General features: G+C 40.8%; 1 protein-coding gene across 1 annotated transcript in view; it reads right to left on the bottom strand.

Annotated features, from left to right (window-relative positions):
- Positions 1-2,060: 2,060 nt before the first annotated feature.
- The window catches only part of SUPT3H (SPT3 homolog, SAGA and STAGA complex component), a 446,906-nt gene continuing 424,076 nt past the window's right edge, over positions 2,061-24,890 (bottom strand). Inside the window, exon 13 of the mRNA XM_027127428.1 lies at positions 2,061-2,407. The gene's annotated coding sequence lies outside the window, so the exon portion shown is untranslated. The remainder of the gene's footprint in view (positions 2,408-24,890) is intronic.

A 24,890-nucleotide genomic window follows, 5' to 3' on the forward strand; every position in this document is an offset into this window, starting at 1 on the left:
ACCTTGTTCATCGTTAGTCAGGTTATTATTGACCTTCCCCCTTTAGCAGGTAAGCTGCACAAGAGGAAGGTCCCTTTCTATCTTGTTCACTGTTTACCTGCAGTACCTAAAATAATTCCTGGCACATAACACACCCACATAAGATGCCTACAATATGGTAACTGTTGACATATGAGAATACGTCATCCCAACCATGAGAAGTAGGTATTATTATCCCCAGTTAAAAGATGAGGAAATTGAGGCTCAAACAGAATAATTACTCATGCAAGCCCTCACATGAAGTAACAAGTGGAGACTTGGGTGAGGTTGGGCTGGTGGATGAGATCCGGGACTTACAGTGATTCCAGATTTGGATTAATTCCATCACTTACAGAAACAGAGGCCCTAATTCTCTGTGTTCCTGGAAAAGGAAGCTATAGCAAGTCTTCCAGCAAATGCAGGAGGCAAGGCAGGCCTGGGTCACCTTGCCACCCAACTCTCATAACCTAGGCCATAGTCAAAAACTTTCCCTCTTGGATTTGCAACAGGGAAAAGGACTTCTCCCCGAAGAGGTTCTTTGTGGTGGAAGGAGCACTGATGTGGAGTCGGAGACCTGCTTTAGAGATCTGGCTTCACGTGTCAGCTGTGTGCCCCAGACAAGCCACGCAATCTCTGCGAACCTCCGTTTCCTCATTTGGAAGATGGGCTGATGGTCCCAGCTCTGAGCACTACCCAGGGCTGCTGTGGGATGAGCTGAGGCTGCAGGTGAGGAAGTACTGCGTCTGTGAAAGGCTCTCTAGGTAGAAGGGGGGTACTATCCCTCCCTCCATTCTCTTTCCCGGTGGTATTTAGTAGAAGCGTGTTCTCCTCTGTCAAAGGCTTTCAAAGAAGTTGGCAAGGGATACGTTCACCCAGGAGACAGGCAAAACACTTTTCTGGAGGAAATCATCAAATGAAAACCAAAAACAAAAAACAGGGAGTAGATGGAACATTTGGCTTTTGCTGATTACTTAAAAGAATCTTCAGAATAAACCAGAAAGTTAGAGAATCTGATGAAAGCTGGAGGTGGGGTCACAGTGGCACCACTCAACTCCTGTGAGGTAGGAATTATCTCCTCCCTTTTATGGATGAGGAAACTGAAGCTCCAAGAGGTCAGGAGACATGCCCAAGGGTGCAGAGCTGACCAGGACCACAGCCAGAACTCAAAGCCTGGCAGGAAGTTCTCACTACTTCACCTCGTCGCCACGTCCAGGAAAGTGCAGCAAACTCTGGTAGGCAGTAGGGCTGAGAGAATCACATAGTGAATAGTCTACACTGAGACGAGCTTCACTTTACTTGGCTGAGCAAACACTGCAGAAGCTGCATCCTTCCTGTGCCACGTGGCACAGTGCTTGACACATTGAGGGCTCGCGGAATACAAGAGAAAAGGCTGTTTCAGAGGGTCCTGGATGATCCGCAGGAAGATGGAGTGATACCCATGCTTGCAGACACTGGTAACAGCCATAGGAGCTCGTCCGGGGCCAGCAGTCATATTTGGCTTCATGGCCTTGAGGTCAAAGAGGATTCATGGTTTCAGAGGAAAGGAGAGAAGCCCAGAGGGAGTCAGTGAAAGGCCACATGGATCCACTCCGGGAGGTGCGGTAACGAAGGCTGTCATTTTACCCTCTCCATCCCAGGATCAGGTAAAAATGCTGACGCTGCTCCTCCTGGTTCCATCACGTCTGATTTCATGAGAGCTGGACCGACAGGAGAGGGGAGACCTGCTCCAGGTTTGGTTTCAGCACGGATTTATGACAATATGCCCTCAGCAAACCTACAACGCAACTCAACTATAACTGGACAAGACGCAAGATCACCTCTGAGCACTTTGTTTTTTTTTCATTTTTATTTTTACATCTTTATTGGAGTATAATTGCTTTACAATGGTGTGTTAGTTTCTGCTGTATAACAAAGTGAATCAGTTATACATGTACATATATCCCCATATCTCTTCCCTCTTGCATCTCCCTCCCTCCCACCCTCCCTATCCCACCCCTCCAGGCGGTCACAAAGCACCGAGCTGATCTCCCTGTGCTATGCAGCTGCTTCCCACTAGCTGTCTACCTTACGTTTGGTAGTGTATGTATGTCCATGCCTCTCTTGCGCTTTGTCACAGCTTACCCTTCCCCCTCCCCATATCCATCTGAGCACTTTCTAAGCTCCTTAGGAAAAGGTTGAGCACGAGGCCAGGCTCTATTATTTATTATTTATTTGCTTGTTAGTCTCCTGACAGTAGGGGGATTTGCTGTTGTTACTGTCTTTAACCTCTAGCTTTGCCTCCCTGACTCCTCGGAGCCCGCTTTTCTGTCTGGAACCACGTGGAGATCTCCAGTTCGTTCCATGGTTGAATCTGTGTGGTCTTAAACCCCTCTGCACCCCAGACTTCCACCTGTAAAGTAAAAATAACACTATCAATCTCAGAGCGTTGTTGTAAACCTTAACTGAGAGGGCTTCCCTGGTGGCGCAGTGGTTAAGAATCCACCTGCCAACGCAGGACACGGGTTTGAGCCCTGGTCTGGGAAGATCCCACATGCCGCGGAGCAACTAAGCCTGTGCACCACAACTACTGAGCCTGCACTCTAGAGCCTGCGAGCCACTACTGAGCCCACACGTCGTAACTACTGAAGCCTGTGCGCCTAGAGCCCGTGCTCCGCAACAAGAGAAGCCACCGCAATGAGAAGCCCGCGCACCGCAACGAAGAGTAGCCCCCCGCTGGCCACAACCAGAGAAAGCCCGCGAGGAGGAACAAAGACCCAATGCAGCCAAAAATAAATAAAATAAATGTATTAAAAAAAAGATTAAATTAGTTACAAATACATACACTTGCGAGGGTGTATATTTTAGATAACTTTATGTGGAACAGATGAGTACTTTTAGAGAGCCTTCTCTGTTCACTGGAGAAAATTCTGTCCCATTCTCTGATTCCCTTTCCCATGCTGTCATCAGAACACAAAATGACAGGAAGTCAGGTGGTACCTGGAACTTCTGATTCAGAAGTCTGCGCTTGAAATCACAATAAGGAGAAATGTTTTCCTCTGGTTTGAGAGAAAGGGAAAAAGAATGATGACTGCAAGGGGCTGGAGTTTAATTATTATGTATAATTATATATTTATTATATACAGATACTTTTGTTACTTTAATTTTGCCCTAGAGGGATGGATATAAATGACTTAATTCTCTTTCCATTCTTTTCCTGATTGGAATTTTTGCTCGTTGGCCTCCCTGCCTATTAATCTTATACAACATATCTCAGGTGATGAAACCTGGGAGCTGAGTGAGCAGCTTGGGAAAACTTGGGGCTTCTGTGGAGAGCAGCGAGCCACTGCTAGGGAGGCTGGAGGGAGTGTATTTGTTTAACATCCTTCCTCCTGCCTTGTCAAGTCCAATGGCATGTTATTTCCACTGGGTGGGAGCCAACGCCGAGTTCCTCCCTGTTGCGTCCAACCTTGAACATTGCTCTGCGATTATGTTTCATCCAGGGATTAGCAAAACACAGAGGGGAAAAAAACCTGAGGAGGTGTTTGGCCCGGGGCTCAGTGCTGCGTTAGCACACTCCACGAGCATCCTCGGCTAATTGCAGAACAGCAACAGACAGACAGGCTCAGAAGCTCGCAGGAGCGCTTCGTCTTGGGTTACTGTCAATGGTTTATTTATTGTGTCGAGCTTTTCCGTGTGTGTTTTTGTTGTTTGTTTTTTATAACCCCCCCCCCCCCAAGGAGACACCAAATAAGCAAGCAGTTCGCACCCCCTCACCCTGGCTGCACCATTTCTCAGTGATCCGAACATCTGGGAGCAGAGAGCGGGCAGCGAAGTATTCTTCTTTTTGGACTTGCCAAGTGTCATCATTCTGTCTTGAGCAAATCTTGAAGCGGCATTTTTCCTTTTATAAGGGGATACTGCTTCACTTAGCTGTTAAAAGCAGAAGACCCAGAGATTCCCAAAGAGACTCCTGAAAGATCAAGTTCTGCTACTGAAGTTCTGCTACCGGCAAAAGAGGCACAAAGGGGGCATTTCTGAGTCAGCCTCACTCTGCCCGTGGCCGCCCCTCCAGGGCTTCAGGGGAGCTGGGCTGCGGGCAGCGGATGATGTGTGAGGGGAAGGACAGCGTCCTTCTGAGGATGCCTTGGCATCTCTTTTCTTCACCCCAGAGCTGGGCCCTCTTGCTGTGGCTGCTGGTCTGGAGCACGTGGCCCTTAGCAAAGGAGGCGTCAGAACGAACATGTGCCAGGGAGGAGGAGAAAGGAGGCCTTCCAGGAGTGTGTGTGCCACAGCCTCTGCCCACCTCTCAGAACCCTAACCTTTTACAGCCCTTTTGGGGGGCCGGGGGCAGGGGAAGCAATACCTTAGCAGGTACTGAGCTGCCCCCAAGTTGCTACAGACCCAGGAGCTCCAGGTCAAGTTATCAAAACTCCGAGGCATGGGGTTGTGTTGAAATGGTTTGCAGCACAGTTGGGGAGTGTGTGAGGTCACCAGCTGGTCCCATAAACGACTGCGTAAGGGTTACAGTCTTGAGAAAACGCCAACGACCCTGAGATGTTGAGACGACATCAGGAGAAGGGGGAAAACGTTCGCGGTACCAGCGACAGGTCTGGGATTGGAATGCGTAGCCGAAGATTGAAGTGCGACTGTGGAAAGGTTCTGTAGTTTCGCCTATGCAAGAAGGACGAGAGTCTGGCAGGTTAATTTGGTAAATCCATAAATCAAGAATGGGATTTTGACTTTGAACCATTATATTTACTGCATATTAGTTTAACAGATCCCACAGAAAGAATTCACTTGTTACAGTAATGTTTTTATAAACGTCAAAGGAACGTTGGCTTTCCTTTCAGATACTGCCTTGCATTCACTAATATTATATTATTCTTTTAATATTACAGACCCACCTGAGACCTGACCAGGACACCACCTGATGAGCCATTGTGTCCTCTGCCCAAGAGTGTGGCCCAGGATTCAAATTAGGTGACGAGGAGGCCGGAGCACATTCTCCTGTCCTGACAGACTTCTCTGAACTTCTCGCCACTTGCTGATTAAGCGACCGAAGGGACTCAGGTGAGCTGGAGGAAAGCCCTGTCTTTCTCCAACAGCTAGAACAAGGTGGCTGTTTTCTAAGACAAATGTGGGTCATGAACAGAAGGCAGGCCAGCGGGCTGATCAAGTTCTATAAGAAACACATGCAAACAGCGCACCCTTCCATGACACAGGCTCACAGGGATGACAAACCGAGTGTGTGAGACACGTCCCGAGCAGGGGCCTGTGTGACCCCCGAGCAGTGGCGGGAAGCGCAGCTCAGCACAACCACATGCGAGATGAGTTTCATTTCCCCCCTGGCGCATCTTGAGAGCGCGCTGGCAAACGAGCGAGTCTACTGTTTCTTGCTTCTCAGCACCTGTGACATCACCGCTGAATAAGTCAGGGAATCACAACCACATTTCAAAGAATCATTCAGTTTTCTCATTAAGAATTCTATAGGAATTTTTTTTCTTCCACAGCAACAGCCTTGCCAAAACAATGTTAAAAATAGACCTGGTAATACCTTGCACATTGGTAGGCAGCCACGAATGTCTAACAGCGTATATGTCCGGCAGATGTACATAACTGTAGAATTAGGCACTGAATTTTACACAGTAACATAGAGGACATATATTTGCCAAAAGGACTTTTTAAAAATGAAGCAAAAAACAACCCTTGGGCTTAGGTTGACCTAAGGGAAGCACAACCTGTTAGCTGCTTCATTTTCTTGCAGGAAAGTGCTTGTTCAGTACACAGAGTATTTTGGGGTAACTGTATGTGTAAAAAAATTCAAAAGTGGTTAAAACTAGATATTTTGACTCATCAGCTCATATGGTAAGTTCCCCACATTCAAGGGTCTGAATCCTGGCTCTCAAAGTATAGAATTATTTTTGAGACAAGGGGCATCATATGCTTGTCTGGGCCTGCACTGCTTGGGAAAGGGACACAGTTAAGTTGCAAAGTGGTTAGGGTCAAAGGACCCCCTGCTGAGAAAATATACTGAGTCTGACAGCTTGGAATCTTTCAGCAAGATCAGGCCTAATGAGACACTACCTAAAAAGAGGTAATGAAGTAAAATATAATGATTAGAAAATGTACTTACATTAGTAACTATTTGAGGAGTGTCCTTTGTGAGTTCCAAGTAAACCACTGGCTTCCGGAGAAAGGGCTGAAAAATGGGCCAAGCTGGCCTCGAAGAATCTTCCTGCTTCACATTGGAAGTATGGGAAATATGCCTCCACACACTTGGAGGATGGAGGCATGGATGTTTCCTGAGTTCTCTACTTTTTGTCAGTAGTTGGAACTGATCAATAGATGATAAAGAATTGATGGCTTTATAAACACAGTTCTTAAATGTAACACAACTTTCGGATCAGCCTTGACTGGAACTTTTTAACCTCTAGAAGTACACCCACCAGTGGAAGTTTTCTTGCTTTTTGGGCAACAATATAGATGGAGATTAACCCTGTTCTTCCCACCAGGCTCTAAAAATTATTTTGGCCAAAATGTTTAAGTCAGGGGTTTCAGGCAGCTAAAATGAGCTTAAAGAGCTTAAATGAGTCATTAAGAACTTTACTGCTTAAAGTAGGCATATCTTTTCCTAGTAGACATAATGACATAACAGTAATAAAAATGTAATATTCAAGTAATTGCTGTAATGTAATTATAGTTTGGTCATAAAGTAAGATTAGAGGTCTGGGATGGCTGTTTGGTGGGTGTGTATTTCAGTGTCTGAATGTAGTCTTCAAGGTGCCTGTCCTGTCTCCCTGGAATGCTGGTGCAGTTCATCACGTAACCAGGTAGCCAGGAGCCCGGCTGAGCTAGCAATATCTAGGGGCTCTGTTTACCCCACCTGCCCTCTCTGGACACCAGCATCCTGCCTGCCACAGATACCTAACCACCACAGTAACTGGAAACAGTGTTTCTGGTCTTATACAGACAACAAAAGGAGAAGTAAAGAAGGTCAGAATCCTCCCTAGGGGAGGCACCAGATGTAGTTCAGTGGCCAACCTGGAAGGGCCACCTCTCTGCCCACCCAGTGCTGTAGCTCTCGAGCTCCCTCCCAAGTGTGGGGGATGAGGGGGGCGGGTGGGTTCTGCTTCCTCATGTCTCTGATGTGCTGCGGGGTTAGCCTGATCTGGCTTTCGGAGGGGAGAACAATTTCATTAGGTCTGAACAAAAAGAGTGGAATTAGGCGTTTACCCAAAGTGTATCTTATCAAAGGATTTGTCATCATTGGAGGTATTCTTTGAACTGTTATACATGAATTTCTGTCTGCATTTCTTATTTAATAGCATGACCTCAAGAAAGACAAAATTCAAGCAAAAGAAATGCTTAACACTTGTGATCCAAAATAATAAAAAAATTTAACAATATTTACAAGGAACAACCGAAAGAACATCAGATTTGTTGTTGTTACTAGTTTTCCTTTGTAACTAACAGGTAATTTGTGGGGAGATAATTTGAGACTATGTAAATTTCTACTCCTTATCAGTCTTTCTCCCCCACTGATGATCTTTTAATGCCATAACTCCAGCTATATTTATTAGTTGGCATTCTATGGCAAAGAAGAGCTTTCATTTTCTCCCTTATTTATTTACTTATTTATATTGTATGAACTCAAAATTATTTATCTTATTCTATGCATGATGACCCATTACTATAATCACATTTTCCCAGATTTAGCCAGTGAGAGCCTCTTCAGGCTCCCATTTGTGATATTTCCCTGGGGTTCTTTGAGCAACTCTTTATTTTCTGGTGAATTAGGATGTTCCAGGCTAATTTTTCAAGGCCTCTTTCCCTGCCCCAGTCCTGGAATCAGCCGTTTTTCCAAGGAGCCTGAATATCAGTGGAGAATACTTAGAAACTAAGATCTGGGTACTAGATGCGAAAGAGTATCACTTTTTAAGTGTGCGAAATTTATTTCCAGTGTGATTGGTCAGTTTGGAAGAGTTCAGGGTGTCTATAAAGAGCTGAGTATCCAGAGGTGAAGGCTGCCTTTGGATCCTGAAAGATCCTGGAAATTTAAAAGGAAATCAGCCCCTCACCCCCAGTATTACAGGTCTGTCACACAGGATGCCAATTCCAGTCTCAGCAAACTGATAAGATCCTTAGGCTCTTCTCCCTCTGAGCAAATACTGTTCTCTACGCCTCTGATAGCTCTAAATGTCTCTTAACCCATGGTTCAGTCACAAATCAGCAATGTAGAATACTTCACAAACTCAACTTCTTGCCAATATCTGTCACTTTAAATATCTGTGGTCTCTAAATGCCCTCTTATGGACATGAATCTCACACCTACAGAGGCCGGCCATGAATACAGGTAGCTACCTGTGCACAAGTGCCTCATCATTCCTGCTTGTGTGTCACCTCAGTAAACAATGTGTAGAGTCTCATTCTGCACCTTGAGTCTGCGGTCCTGTTTTCCACAATGGTGACTGCTGAGCTGTGGCTTCAGGGAAGGTGGGAGGGCCACAGGGTGGCAACAGTGGCCAAGAGCAACGGTGGGCGTACAGGATTTCCTCTTCTTCAACTCCGTTGAGCGAAGTTGAAGGAGGGCAAAGCGTGGGATTTGACTGATCCTGGAAAGCTGCTGGCTTTTACTTGGCATCTACACTCTTAGGGCTTGAAAAATGTTATTTTTACCCTAAACTTCTATTTCATTAATCTTGTGTTAAGAGTGGTCTAACCCTGTTAGTTGGGTAGGCTGCTTCTGTTCCAATTAGCATATATTTCCATAAGTGTTGAGTGGAGAAGGGGATGGAAGAGGCAGAATTTCTAAACTATTGACCTTGGAGGGACTTGTACGAAGGTGTGTCTGACGTGAGTGTAATACAACTGAAAAGTGTAATACAACTGGAAAAGCTCCAGTAAATGGTAAGTTATAGTTGGCGCTGATGATTTATGCTAAGCAGAATAAACTATGATGGGAACATAAAATATTTCTAAGCTTACACTCTATTCACTCAATACACATAACATTCAATCTTCCTCCTTAAAAAATAGATATTTAGAGCACTGAGAATCTCCAGAGGAAATCAGGTTATTTACTATCTTTGTGTTCGCCCATGTCACACATTCCAAGTTTAAGAGTTGGAAATGCTTTGATATTCTCAAATGAAAGGTACTGTGTGATGCCCCCATTTAAATGTAAATCCTACTATTATATTATCCCTGCCATTACATTAAGTGACTTTCCTTTCCACTGACAATTTGAAGGGGGAATGTCAGAACAAGTCTTCAGTAGCCAAACTGTTTCATTGTTCAAGTATTGACAGGCCAGTTGCCTAACCAGAAAATGCAGAATTAAACCAAGGAAGCTTATTTTGAGAGCAGGTCTGTGGCAATCTACCATATGTAAGACCAGGAGGTAAACAGGAAGTACTGAGTTGGCTTGGTCTACTCCTACAGGCAACAGATAGAAATAAAATCAGTGTTTACCAAATGGGAAAGCACAAAGCTGGTACAGAGAGAAATGCTATTTTCATGCTTCTAAAAAGGCATTACAAATAACACGAAGTTTCAAACCTATAATTAAAAACTATTTTTAAAAAGCTTTGATTAGGTTACCTTCAAAAATAGACATTGTAGGCCGAAATAAATTTCTTAAAGGTCAACTTTCACCTATGCTGGTTTCCCCTAATCCATTCTCTCTAATGCCCTCTTAAACAACAGACTTCAAGAGTAAAAAGAGTGTCTCAGAATCACTGAGTAGAAGTTCAGTGCTCCCACTTAACAGATGGGTAATCCAAGGCCCCAAAGTTAAAGCAATTTATAAAATGTCACACAGCTAAGTAGGGGCAGGGGGAATTTAGGATCTGAGTTATTCATGAGGCAAAAGTTATGGATAGACTGAACTTCTTAGTGCCAGACACAAGGACACAACCCTTTTGGTAAAGGGGCTAAATGCATTGTTGGTGTAGTTTTGACTACACCAAAAGAGAGGTACCATGCATTCAAACTGAATAGACTTCCCACCTTTAGAAAGGACAAGACCCTTTCCTCTTTTGTTGTCAAAAGCCTCAACTGAAAAATGAGGTGATTCTGCAGTTCTAATATTGTGAATCTGAGAAAAGAAAGAACTGAAAAAGGTGATATGATCTAGGGAAGTAGAGAATAAACAAATGGAAATGGAGATAGATTTTTTTTGGGTGAGAGTAATTCATAACATTTAGAAACCTAGTTGGGTTGTTTTAGGTCAATTAAACTTTAGTAACCCAGTTTTCGGACCAACATCAGCACTCAACCCAGGAATACCCCAAGAGAGGAATGGGCAAAGTACAAGATTAGGCAATTCAAAAAAGAACGGCGACACATGGCCATAAACACATTCAAAATATTCAACCTCAATGGTATTCAAAAATGCAAATAAATGCAGTGGTCAGACCTTCCCCTTCTTTAAACTGGAAAAGATTAAAAAAGGTAATGATACCTGGTGTTGGTGAAGGCACAGGGAAACTGACTTTCAAACGTTGTTAATGAGAATGAAAACTGGAAAAACCCAACTGGAGGGCCATTTGGGTAAGTCTCAAGCTTTTAAAATGAGGCATACCTTCCATGGAGCAATTCCAATTCTGAGAATTTGCCTTAAAGAAGATAAAAAGAGATTTCCACAACCAGTTTAGTGGATTACAACCGGGCACAAATTCTTTGCTGCTCTTCTTACCAAGAGATAGAGCCTATTTCCCTTCCTCTCTAACCTGGACTGGGTTTGTGACCAGCTTTGACTGCAAAATATAGAAGTGATGCTGTGGAACTTCAGAGCCACACCTGAAGAAGAATCACAGTTTTCATTTCATCCCTCTTGGAAGACGACTGCCTTTCTTTTTAATTGAAGTATAGTTGATTAACAATATTGTGTTAGTTTCAGGTGTTCAGCAAAGTGATCCAGTTATATATATATTTATTAATATATTTCAGATTATTTTCCATTATAGGTTATTATAAGATATTGAATATAATTCCCTGTGCTATACAGAAAATCCTTGTTGCTTATCTATTTTATGTATAGTAGTTTGTATCTGTTAATCCCAAACTCCTAATTTATCCATCCCCTCCCTCCCTTTCATTTTGGTAACCATAAGTTTGTTTTCTATGTCTTTGAGTTTGTTTGTAAGTAAGTTCATGTGTATTGTTTTTTAGATTCCACATATAAGTGATATCATATGATATTTGTCTTTATCTGTCTGACTTACTTCGCTTAGTGTGTTAATCTCTAGGTCCATCCATGTTGCTTGGAAGGACTCATTTTTTAAAAATGTACATTTCTGGTCTCTCCCAACTACTGGATGTGAATCTCTGAGGGATGAGCCTAGAGACACACACACACACACACACACACTTCCCCATGTGCTTTATAAATGATTGTGGTCATAAAAGTGTGAGAGCTGTGGTGCAGAGGGAACACCACCAGCATCACACCTGACCAGCTGGGCATTTGGACAAATGCCTAGAACATTCTTGCCCTGAAGTTAGTGCTTCCTGGGCCACAGATGGAGTGCCTCTAGGGGCACTGAGGACCCCTCCTCACACGGGAGGACACTGGGAGTAGGAGAAGCCATGCCTACACCCTCTTAGTATGATATTCTTTAGGTCCATTCATGTTGCTGCAAATGGCAATATTTCCTTCTTTTTTACGGATGATTAGTGTTCCATTGTATGTGTATACCACATCTTCTTAAACCAATCATCTGTTGATAGGCACATTATCTTTTCAAATTAGTGCTTTCATTTTTTCCAGATATATACCCAGGGGTGGAATTGGTGGCGGACTCTCAACCACTGCGCCACCAGGGAAGCCCTACACCATACACTTTTAACTGTATTAGTGGTTGAGAGTCCGCCTGCCGATGCAGGGGACACGGGTTCGTGCCCCGGTCCAGGAGGATCCCACGTGCCGTGGAGCGGCTGGGCCCGTGAGCCATGGCCGCTGAGCCTGCGCGTCTGGAACCTGTGCTCCGCAACGGGAGAGGCCACAACAGTGAGAGGCCCGCGTACCGCAAAAAAAAAAAAGAAAGAAAGAAAAAAAAGTGTATGGTGTATGGATACCAAGTTGACAAAGGGTAGACTATTTGGTACTGTGTCAACTTGGTGAAACTGAAACTACATTTCCAGAATTCCCTTCCCTATATGGTTCTGAGTAGAGTTGGCCAAAAGAGAAATTTATGCAAGATTTGGAAGATGGCAGTGAAGCAGTTATTAACCTTTGAAGTTCACTGTGGTTAGATGCAGTTACTGCCACAGAAGTGCTGGTGGTTCTAGCTTATCCTCCCTTTCCTCCACTCTCCATCCAGCTCTTCCTCCTGACTGAGGATCCTATTTCCCAACAAAGGCTCCAAGCTCACTACCAGACACTTGGTGGTAGACCCACAGAGGGAGCAGTTCCACAGAAGCATGGCTTCCTACAGACCTTTCTGTAAGCTGTCACTTTGCAACTACTTTGTCAGGTGATTGTGCTTTGCTTCCCAAATTGATGGGTTGTGGACTTTTTCTCTGATCCTCCAACTTCCTTCCTAGGGTTTCGCTTTCCCAAATCCTCCCACAGCTCTGGAAGATCTGATTCCTATAATAAAACCTTTATCCCATAAGCACAGTGGTTCTGACTCTGACTCTACTCTGACTGATACATCGAGACTAATTGTTGACCTGAGAACAATTAGAAAAACTGGACAAAATGCAAAACAATTGTGTAATAGTTTTCTATGCTGCTGTTACAAATTACCACACATTTAGCGGCTTAAACACAAATGCATCACCTTACAGTTCTATAGGTCAGAAGTCTGCTATGGGTCTCGTGGACTAAAATCAAGGTGTTGGTAGGTATGTTACTTTCTGGAGGTTGTAGGAGAGAACCACTTCCTGCTCAGATTGTCGGGAGTTTTCAGTTCTTGGCTGTAGGACCAAAGTCCCGGTTTGCTTACTGGCTACAAGAGCCATTTTAGAGCCCACCACATTCACTGGCTCATGACACCCTTACTCCATCTCTAAAGCCAGCAGTGTCAAGTCCTTCTGATGTACACTATCTTCCCCACTTTTCTGCCTCCCTCTTCTGTTTTTAAGAGCTCATGTGATTAGATTGGGCCTACCTGGATCACCTAGGATAATCTCCCTTGATTACCAGTTGATCAGCAACCTTAATTCCAGTCCTGCAACTTTAATTCCCTTTTGTTATGTGACATCTTCACAGGTTCTAGGGATGTGAATGTGGACATCTTTGGGAAGCACACTTTATTTGAGGCATCAGTAAAAAGCCAAGGCAGTCAGGGTTTGAGGCACTAGAAATTGAAGAAGAGGAAAGTTCATTTTTTCCTTCAGGGAATTTGCCAATTAAATGTGAGAGTAAGAGAAGCTGCATGGGAAGCAGTGGTCTAGGGCTTGCGGCAGTCTCACTGGGCTGGAGAGGCAGAGGTTGGAGCTTGGGGCTGAGGTACAGAGATAATGAGGGACCACAATCTCAGACAGGAGGTAACTGCAGAGAAGTGAGCCTATAATTCTACATGAAATTTCTCCTTGAAATATACGTCAACTCCAAAGCTGCACACGTATGGGGTAAGAGTAGAAGCTGGGAGGTGAATGAGGTGAGCAGAAATTTCATCCATCTTATGGGTCCAGGGAGTCAGGGGCTGGATTTCAGTGCTCACCAAGGTTGAAGGGTCTGGTAAACACCACAGGCTCTCAGCTGAGACCCTAGGTATACCTTCTATGAATACGGGCAAAGTAGAAAAAGATCAACCTTGATCTGACTACATCCCTGTCCGCTTGCCAGAAAATTAAATCCTCTCTGGAAGAAATCATCATCCAGAGCTTCTACATTTTTTCACATACAAGGTCTGGTATCCAGCAGAAAAAAATCCTAGGCATAGTGGGATACAGAACAAAGTGATTGAAAACTAAGAGGAAAAAATCCCAGAGTACAAAAGCAGGTCTATAAGCAACCCAGACACTGGGGTAATCAGAAAGGGACTTTAAAATGACATTTTTAAAAAAAGAATCAAATGGGGACTTCCCTGGTGGCCTGTGCTCCACTGGAGAAGCCAACTCAATGAGAAGGCCGTGTGCCGCAACGAGAAGAGTAGCCCCAGCTTGCCACAACTAGAGAAAGCCCGTGTGCAGCAACGAAGACCCAACGTAGCCAAAATAAATAAATAAATTAAAAAAAAAAAAGAATCAAATGGAGATTGCATAACTGAAAAAAAAACCAAACCCTGAAATTAAGAGTTCACTAGATAGGCTTAATAGAATTTTGGATGCAGCAAAAGAGAAGATTAATAAAGATGGGTCAGTCAGTAGAAAATATCCAGATTAATAAAGAAGAGAGAAAAAGAGATGGGAAATTTCAAAAAAAAGCATAGGAGACATCTTGCACATCGTGAAAAGTCTGACATACATGTAATTAGAATCCTAGAAGAATATTTGAAGAATAGTGGCTGAGAATGTTAAAAAAAATTGATGAAAGACATTGAGCCTCAGATTCAAGAAATTCTATAAACTCCAAAAAAGATAAATCAGATATATCTGAAGGAAACGAAAATGCTAATTCAAAAAAATACATGCATCCCAATGATCATTTTGTAATGTAAATAAATATCAAATAACTATGTTGTATACCTGAAACAAATATAATGTTGTAAGTCATTTATACTCAAATAAAAAAATCAATCAATGCAATGTACCACCAAAAAAAGAGAAACTATATTATCATCTCCAAGGATGCAGAAAAACCATTTGATAAAATTCAACATCCATTCATTATAAAAACACTCAGCAAACTAAGAATAGAAAGGAACTTCCCTGGTGGCACAGTGGTTAAGAATCTGCCTGCAGTGCAGGGGACACAGGTTTGAGCCCTGGTCTGGGAAGCTCCCACATGCCGTGGAGCAACTAAGCCTGTGCACTACAACTACTGAGCCTGCGCTCTAGAGCCTGTGAGCCACCACTACTGAAGCTCACGTGCCACAACTACTGAAGCCTGCACGCCTAGAGCCCATGCGCCGCAACGAGAAGCCAGTGCAATGAGAAGCCTGCGCACCACAACGAAGAGTAGCCCCCGCTTGCACAACTAGAAAAAGCCTGTGTGCGGCAATGAAGACCCAACACAGCCAAAAATAAATAAATAAGTAAACTTATTAAAAAAAAAAAAGAAAGGAACTTCCCTCAATATGATAAAGAACATCTAAGAAAATCTTGCAGCTAATTTAATGATGAAAGACTGAATGTTTTCCCCATAAATTCAGGAAAAAGGCAAGGATGTCTGTTTTCACCATGACTGTTCAATAGTGTACTGGAGATGCTAGTCACTGCAATAAGGCAAGAAGAAGAAATAAGAAGTATACAGATTAGAAAGAAAGAAAAAAAAACTGTTTTTATTTGCAAATAACAATCATCTATGTAGAAAATTCCAAAGAATACACAAAAAGAAAACAAAACAAAAATCCCTGAGAACTATTATAGCTAGTAAGTGAGATCAGCAAGGTTACAGGAAAAAAAGGTTCATATACAAATATTGATTTTATTTCTATATATTAGCAATGAACCAGAAATTGAAATATCTATGGATAAATCTAATAAAATGTGTACTGGATTTACATTCTAAAAACTATAAAACATTGATGGAGGAAATCAGAAAAGACCTAAGTAAATGAAAAGCTATTCCACATTCATTGATTAGAAGGTCTAATACAGTTAAGGTATCAATTCTCCCTAAATTGAGCTATAGATTCAAAGCAATTCCAGTCAAAATCCTAGCAAGTGTTTTGTAGAAATATGGAAAATCAAAGAACCTAGAATAAAAAAAGATTTTGAAAAGGAAAAGCTGAAGGATTCATAAGACCTGATTTTATGACTTAGTAATCAAGACAGTGAGGTGCTGTCTAAGGATGAGCACATAGATCAATGGAACAAAACAGGGTCCAATATGGACCCACACATATGTGGTCAATTGGTTTTAGACAAAGGTGTCAAGGTAATTCAATGAGGAAAGAATAATCTTCAGGAAAATGGTGTTGGAACAGACATCCATGTGCAGGGGAAGAAAAAAAAGGGATCTTAAACCTTACTTTGCACCATATGCAAAAATAAACTCAAAATGAATCAAATACCTAAAAGTAAAAGTTGAAATTTAAAGTATCAAGAAGAAAACATTGGAGAAAACCTTTGTGAGCTTGGGTTAGATCACGATTTCTCAGATAAGACACAAAAAAGTATGATCCATAAAAGAATAAAAATTGATAAATCAAACTTCTTCAAAATTAAAACCTTCAGCTCTTCCAAAGACTCTTTAAGAAAAGTCAAGCCCCAGACTCAGAGAAAATATGTGAAAAACACATTTCTGTATCTAGAATACATGAAGAACTCTTATATTGTAATAAGAAGACAAACAACCGATTTCTTAAAATAGACAAAAGATTTGAACCAACAAAGAAAATATATGGATGGTAAACCAATACATGCAAGTGCTTAGTATCATTAGTCACCAGAGAAAAGCAAAGTAAAGCCCCAGTGAGATACAACTATTTGCTTATCAGGATGGCTAAAATTAAAACAAGACAAAACAAACAACAGAATAGATCATACCAAATGCTGGCAAAGATACGGAGCAACTAGAAATCTCATATTTCTGATGGTAGTGCCAAATGGTACGGCACTTTGGGAAAACACTGTCTGTTTCTTATAAAATTAAATATTCACTTACCATATGACCCAGTGATCCCAATCCTAAGTGTTTACCCATTACCAATGAATACATAAATCTACACAAAGCTCTGTCCACCCATGTTCATAGAAGCTTTATTCTTAATAGCCAGAAACAATCAAAAGGTACACTTAATAATGAATAGATAAACTGTGGTGCACCCACACCAAGGAATATTACTCAGCAAGAAAAGGAAATGAACTACTGATACACACAACCACAGGGATGACTCTCAAAAGCATTACACTCAGTGAAAGAAGGCACAAAAACTTTACATCTAAATTTATATAGAATTATTCCATTTTATGTGATATTCTGGAAAAGGTAAAGTTACAGAGACAGAAATCAGACCAGTGGTTGCCAGGGGATAGTGATGAGTGGCAGATCAATTACAAAGGAACATGAGAGAACTTTCTGGCACTCATGTATCTTGATTATGGTGGCAGTCACACAACTGTGCTTATTTGTCAGAAGTCACTGAATTGAACCATACATCTAAAAAGGGGTTATTACTATATGTAAACTATACCACATTAAGCTAATTTTTTAAAAAGAAATAAATATATGTGCTGTGTCTAAAAGAAAATGACTGCAACGTAAGAGGTAATAAATAAATGCACTTAAAAAACTGCTAACCCAGGAATTCCCTGGTGGTCCAGTGGTTAGGACTCGGCTCTTTCACGGTTGGGGCCTAGGTTTGATCTCTGGTTGGGGAACTAAGATCCTGCAAGCCATGCGGCGTGGCCAAAAAAAATTGCTAACTTGGAGTTGTGAAAAAAATTTAATAAGTAGTGAAATATATCAAAAACTTTGAAATAATGTTAATGAAAAACCAAGTACATCATAATAACTCTTGCTTGTGGTGGCCAAATTTCTCATTCTGTTGAAGATGTATGTGAATTTGGAAGTACTAAAATGTAAAAAAAGAGTTATATTGAAGAACACAGTTGAAGAAATTCTGAGGACTTTGGAAAGTCAAGGGAAAGCAAATAGTTGAGGCATGGAGTCAGACAACAAGCCAGGACAGAAGTGAGAAGAAACAGTTAAAGGCTGGAGAAGAACCAGAGAACAATGACATGGGTATAATGTTGCAAGAATTTGCAGAAATAAGGACTGATCAATCATTCATTTATGTTGGAAAATACTGACGGAACATGCACTAGTGTCAGGCCCTGCTCTAAGCGCTGGGGACACAACAGTGGACAAAACAGACCATAATCCTGAATCTCAGACAGTCTATACATTCTAGAGGAAGGAGATAATAAACAAAATAAATAAGTCTAAGAAATGGTACGGAAGTGTTAGTGATAAAAAGGAAAACAAGGAAGCGGGATATTGTAGGTAAGGCAGAGGCTGGGGCTTCAATATTTAAAAGGGGGGTTAGAGAAGGCCTTATTGAAGAACAGGTACTTGAGAAAAGAACTGATGCAGGTGAGGGAGCCATGAGGAGAGCTTTTAAAGGTGGGTGCTTTTAAAACTGAGTTCTCATGGTGTACTCAGCTAACATCCGTCCACTTTGCTGAGACCCATTTAGCTTCCATAATAATGATATAAAAAGATACCACTTAATGTGATAACTGGTTATGTCAATTTATAAAAATGATTTACAGAATAAATATAATCTTCATTTCAACCAAACAAGAAATATTAGAAATCCAACTGAAAGAAAACCACACACTTCAATTTATTTTCAACTACTACTACCTCTCCTCTCTCAAACCTGCCCTTCTTTCAATTTTCATTCTACATGATTCTGAAAAAGCTGAATGGAACAGTTTAATAAATTTTTGAGTACTAGCTAGGAAAGGGGGTTAGAAAAAACAGAAGGAAATAGCCTATCCATATGAAAATAATAATCACATAATATTTATTGTCTGGGATTGAAATGTTTCAAATATGCAAAGAAATAAAATGTCAGGAAAAGCAAAACTTCCTAATGTTAAAAAGATCATAAATTTTCCCCAAAATAAGACATATGAAAAAAGTTTGGGTGATACTTAATGTCAAAAGAAAAAAATACCCTTAAGTTTAAGCTAAAGAAGCTTAAAACCTTCAGAGGGCACAACTTACTCACCACTGAAGGGCTGCGGAGACAATGGCAGTTACTGCAAAAGCACAGAAGACAAGAGGTATCTCTCTTTTTTTTTTTTTGAGCTTGAGAATCACTTTTTAACCTTAACAAATTCCCTGACTCATGCACTCTATAACTTGTACTTTTGCTACCTCTTGAATGAAAAAAAAAATGTAATGTCAAAAAGCTACAAGGATTTCAGTGTCATTTTTAAATAAATTTATGTTTGTATTTTATAAATGACAATGGCATGTATGTAAATATTTAGAGTGGCACCCATATGGGCAAAACATGTAACATCTTTAATCTATAGATAATTTAATGTAGGTGGCTTCTTGAGCCCTTTTATGGAACTCTACGGTTCCCCCTAGGGGAACCCCTTGCTTCACTGTTTGGGAACTGTCAACACCATGTTGATTGTTTGGCTTTCATAGGTGCTAAGAAAATTTGTTTTGAATGAATGAACAGAGATAAAGAAAGCAGACGTTTTAGCTGCAAGCTAATGTTGGGTGAAAAACTGTTGCTTCCGGTTCACAAAATCTCATTATTTTCAGTCTAAATAGATCTTCATATTTGCTCTAAGTTCAGTGAACATGTTATTTCCATTACCTTTAGGGAAATCTCATCCTAAAATAGCTTGTTGTCTTTAAAGTAGACTAGTGGACGCCTAGCAGGCTTTCAAAGACGCTGCTATAAACAAAAATGGAGTATGTCTCTAAGTCTTTTTCAAGTTTGTATAGATTCAAGTAGGACACAAAGGTTCTTAGGTCTTTAGTAGTGTACCAATGTGACTAAGGTTACCTCCCTCCCTGAGGTCATTAACCCCTTCAAATAAGACTGTAGTCAGAGCGACCTACTCATAAAGGCCACAAGAAATCTGACTCATGGCCTGCTTTGAATTGCTTTCTCTGAGACACTGTATTATTGTCTTTAAGAAAAAGGCTGTGATCATCTATAGTTCTTGAGATTTGCAGCCAAATAAGTCAAACAAGCATCAATAAGAGATTAAACAAAGACTTAACCAAAAAAAAAAAAAAAACCAGAAAGAAAGAAAAAGAAAGAATTTCGTGCTCATGTTTGTTAAACAACCAAAAAATGTTTATTGAACACCTAATATGTGCATGCGGCGATTACAAAGAGGTACAGATTTAAGACTCGCCCTCAAGAAATTGTTAATTTCTTGAGGCAGGCTACAAAGCACACGGAGAGATGATTAGGGACAGAAAATAGGAAGTATAGAGACCAACAGGGGCATAAAAATTCAGAGGATGCAGAAGGCACTCTGCCCTGATAGGCAGGAAGCTTTATGGAAAAGAGCTAGAGAAGGAGAGCACCTTGAAAACCTAGGGAGGAAGAGGAAGATGGATTTTTCGTATGGTTCACAGAGACACATGACTCTGTATATTGCAGGGGAAAGGCACCCTAAGTGACCTTGCATGTCTCCATCTGGATCACGTAGGCAAGGTTCCACTTCACTCTGTGATCATCCGAGGGCTGCAGCAAGACAGCCAGTCTTGGGAGGAGCTGCCACAAGGATCATCTGCCTCCCTGGCTCTGGAGAGACATGGGATTTTCCACCTCGACCTCCTTTTAGGTATGGACGAAAGCTGGGAAACTGCTTGACTGTGGTTTAGCGTTGGTGCCTCCATGACACAGTGACCCATCACTCTGGTCTTCTGTCATCTGGACCCTAGATCTGGTATATTCCTTTGGGATTAGGACCATGGAAAGTTGACACCATGCTGATCTTGCTTAGGCTGCCCTGTAAGTCACAAACTCCCTGCACCATCTGGGCTCACTGTTTCCTCCCAGGCCAAACCTATGGAAGTGTGGCTGGCCAGTGTGCAGGAGTCACTGCTGCTTAGAGACTGCTCGATGGATTGGCACATACAGGTCTGGAAGGAGTGATTAACTTTTCCCAAGTAAAGTGATTGGAAGAAGTAAATCAACGCCATTCAGAGGAGAAAGCTACAGGTACGTAGTACAACAGGCTGCAGTACTGCTAGTTGGCATCTTAACAAACAAAAATCAGAAAGCGACTTGTTCTGAGGCAGAACAGACCTAGGGTTGAATTAAAGAAGCTGCTAATCACTGATGAGGGAGGAAAACCATCATTTCTTTCTTTCTTTCTTTCTTTTTATTGGGGTATAGTTGTTTTACAATGTTGTGTTAGTTTCTACTGTACAGCAAAGTGAAGTAGAGTCCCCTGTGCTATACAGCAGGTTCTCATTAGTTATCTATTTCATACATATTAGTGGATACATGTCAATCCCAATCTTCCAATTTATCCCACCTCCCCTCCCCCCTTGGTGTCCATACGTTTGTCCTCTACATCTGTGTCTCTATTTCTGCCTTGCAAACTGGTTCATCTGTACCATTTTTCTACACGATATTTGTTTTTCTCTTTCTGACTTACTTCACTCTGTATGAAAGTCTCTAGGTCCATCCACGTCTCTACAAATGATCCAGTTTCGTTCCTTTTTATGGCTGAGTAATATTCCATCGTATATATGTACCACATCTTCTTTATCCATTTGTCTGTCGATGGGCATTTAGGTTGCTTTCGTGACCTGGCTATTGTAAACAGTGTTGCAATGAACACTGGGGTGCATGTGTCTTTTTGAATTATGAAAACCATCATTTCTAATTCAAATTGTTTTCAGCAACTTTCTTTCCACTTTCTTCCTTTCTCTGTCCACCACTCCCACCAAGCACACACACATCCTGGGCTAGAAGAAACAATGACTATGTCACAACTAACAAGCAAACATCTAAAAGGGACATTTGTATAAAGTCGCAAGGGGTTGCCATACGTACTTCTGTATCTGCCACTGCTAACACATGTACACAAGTTGGGGATTACTTTATAACATGAGATAAATACCTTGTATGAAAGCATAAAATAGTAGCCTCTGTAATAAGAGCCTTCTGGAGAAATCTGGTCTTTGTACACATGGATTTTTGAGGAAGTTTTTCTCATAAGTTGTACAGGGATTCTCAGTATGTGCATTGATCATATGTATTTATCTTAAGGTTTAAGATATTACAGAGGACTTGGCATCATTCTATATAATTATAGTCTATTATACATTACATGATATTCTATTATATACATAATACTTGGCCTTAGGGAAGGAATGTTAAGTTAAAATGAAATTTTCTTGTAATCAAGTTTTTTTAGTAGAGAAGTGCTTCTAGGTTCAGGGCAGCAATTCTCTTTAATATGTTATCAGAACTCTTTAGTACAATCTGTGCTGCACAACTGTGGTTAAGAGCACGAGCTCTGGGGTCAAAGTGCTGGGTACAAATGCTAGCGCCATCTTGGGCACTTCTGCATAAGGCAGTGAAGCTTCTGTTCTTAAATTTGCGTTCTATCACCTCTGGGCAACAGGGAGAAAGACCATGCATGTCTCATAGTGGGGTTGTGAGGATTTAATGAGATAGCCACACAAAGTGCTTAGTATAAAGGGTGGCACACGGTGTCCTACAATTATTATGTAAAACTTATTATTAAAATACTGATACAATAAATCATCATTTTTGATAGCAAGTAAATTGTTACTTAAACAGTTATAAGTTACAGTTATATTATATAAGTAATCCTCTTGCTTCTTGATTTTTCCTATACCTTTTTCTATTTTTATCTTCCTTTGAATAAAAGGGAACAGTGAATGAGTGGTGGTGATGAGCAGAAAAGGGAACATGAATATAATACTGTATACAGAGTTACAGTGGTTTCCAACAATGAAATACTGTATCTGGGTTTCTCATGACTTTGTAGGAATTGATTGTTTTAAAATATGCTTCAATTGCCAAAATTCCCATGACTTATGACGGGCTGAATATTTGATATTTTCTTCCAGAAGACAAATGTAAGTCTCTTTCTTTGTTTCTTCTTCTTCTTCTTCTTTTTCTAAAGTGCTATAGTATCACTATCCTAGTCACGACACTAGAAACTTACTTTAAGAGATATGACTTTTTAATATTTGAGTTTTTAAAGGCATCTGGCCCTTATTTAACCATCACATTTACATCCAATTTCTGCAGGCATGGTTTTGCTGTTTAAGCTTGGCTTGATGCCCTCTGCAGAGAGCCTTTGCTTTAATGAACATGACCCCACTGAAACTGCTGGAGTCCCCTGGTCTGCCCCCCTTCCCTGCCCCCAACCAACTGTACAAGAAGAGCACAGAAAGTTTCACCTTGCATTTCAAATAAGAAGATAAAAGTAAGAAAGTAAATCGAGGGAGAATCAGCTTTATGTGGCTGCCACTGCTATGACATATTCAACTTGATGCCCTTATATTATTTGCAGAAGTGTTTATGTACTATGAAATGTTCAGCCAGAGCGTACAGGAGACTATAAAATATTTTATGAGATGTATACATGGTTGATGGTAGAATTTTAAATGCAACTTGGGAAGGTTCTATCTAAATTCCAGGAGGGCAGATGAGGAAATACTTTCTCTGTAGTGACTCAGTTTTACATAAGGGGTTATATGAACTGGAAAGAAATACCTGATTTGGGAACTATACAAAATTTTTTTCATAAAATTAAATTTTATAATTTATAGGCAAGTAAAATTGTTTTCTTTCAGACCAAGAATCACAAGTTATGTTTATTTGTCTTCTACGTGGTAAAAGCATTAAACGTGGATTGTTTATTATTTTATAGGAACAAAGAACATGCAGTAATAAATGAAGAATCCTCCCCGGATACAGGAAGTATATACACCATTAAAAAATATCTGTGCTTCTGATGGTTTTTAAATAACAACTCTTGGTTCTAAAACTGGAACATTATTTTTGAATCTCAACTATTGCAATATGTGAAGGCAGAAGGTTAATGACATATCCTCAAAATGGCATGTTTAGAAAGTTGCACTTCCAAATTCAGGTGAAGGGAGAAATATATTTCTGTTTCCTTTATCCTCAAGTCTATAAGGCAGTGCCAATTTCCCATAAGAGAAGTTATTTATTTACTTATTTATTTTCAAATTCCATCTCCCAAACATAGGCCTACGGAAATAGAAACTATTTTGTGCATTCACATTTGACTTACAATTAAGCCTGACTTTTTATTTTTGTTTTGTTTATTTATTTAAAATTTTAATTTTATATTGAAGTATAGTTGATTTACAATGTTGTGTTAGTTTCAGGTGTACAGCAAAGTGATTTAGTTATACCTACACATATACCTATTCTCTTTCAGATTCTTTTCCCATATAGGTTATCACAGAGTATTGGGTAGAGTTCCCTGTGCTATGCAGTAGGTCCTTGTTGATTTTATATACAGTAATGTGTGTATGTTAATCCCATCCTCCTAATTTACCACCCCTCCCCCACCTTTCCCCTTTGGTAACCATAAGTTTGTTTTCTAAGCCTGCGAGTCTGTTCTGTTTTGTAAATAAGTTCATTTGTATCATTTTTTAGATTCCACATATAGGTGATATCATATAATATTGGTCTTTGACTTCACTTAGTGTGATAATCTCTAGGTCCATCCACGTTGCCTCAAATGGCATTATTTCATTGTTTTTTATGGCTGAGTAATATTCCATATATTTTTATGCGGTATATAAGTACCACATCTTCTTTATCCATTCATGTATCGATGGACATTTAGGATGCTTCCATGTCTTGGCTATTATAAATAGTGCTGCAATGAACACTGGGGTTGCATGTATCTTTCTGAAGTATGGTTTTCTCCAGATATATGCCCTGGAGTGGGATTGCTGGATCATATGATAGCTCTACTTTTAATTTTTAAAATTTTTTTGATTTTTTTCAATTTTTGGCTGTGCTGTGCAGCTGGTGGGATCTTAGCTCCCCGACCAAGGATCAAAACTGCGCCCCCTGCATTGGCAGTGCGGAGTCTTAATCACTGGACCTCCAGGGATGTCCCTACTTTTAGTTTTTTAAGGAACCTCCATACTGTTCTCCATAGTGGTTGTACCAATTTACATTCCCACCAACAATGTAGGAGGGTTCCCTTTTCTCCATACCCCCTCTAGCATTTATTGTTCATAGACTTTTTGATGATGGCCATCCTGACCGGTGTGAGGTGATTGTAGTTTTGATTTGCATTTCTCTAACAATTATTGA

The sequence above is a fragment of the Aethalodelphis obliquidens genome, unplaced genomic scaffold (genome assembly GCF_003676395.1).
Source record: "Aethalodelphis obliquidens isolate GAN/ISIS:26980383/991018 unplaced genomic scaffold, ASM367639v1 scaffold31, whole genome shotgun sequence".
Classification (NCBI taxonomy): Eukaryota; Metazoa; Chordata; class Mammalia; order Artiodactyla; family Delphinidae; genus Aethalodelphis; species Aethalodelphis obliquidens.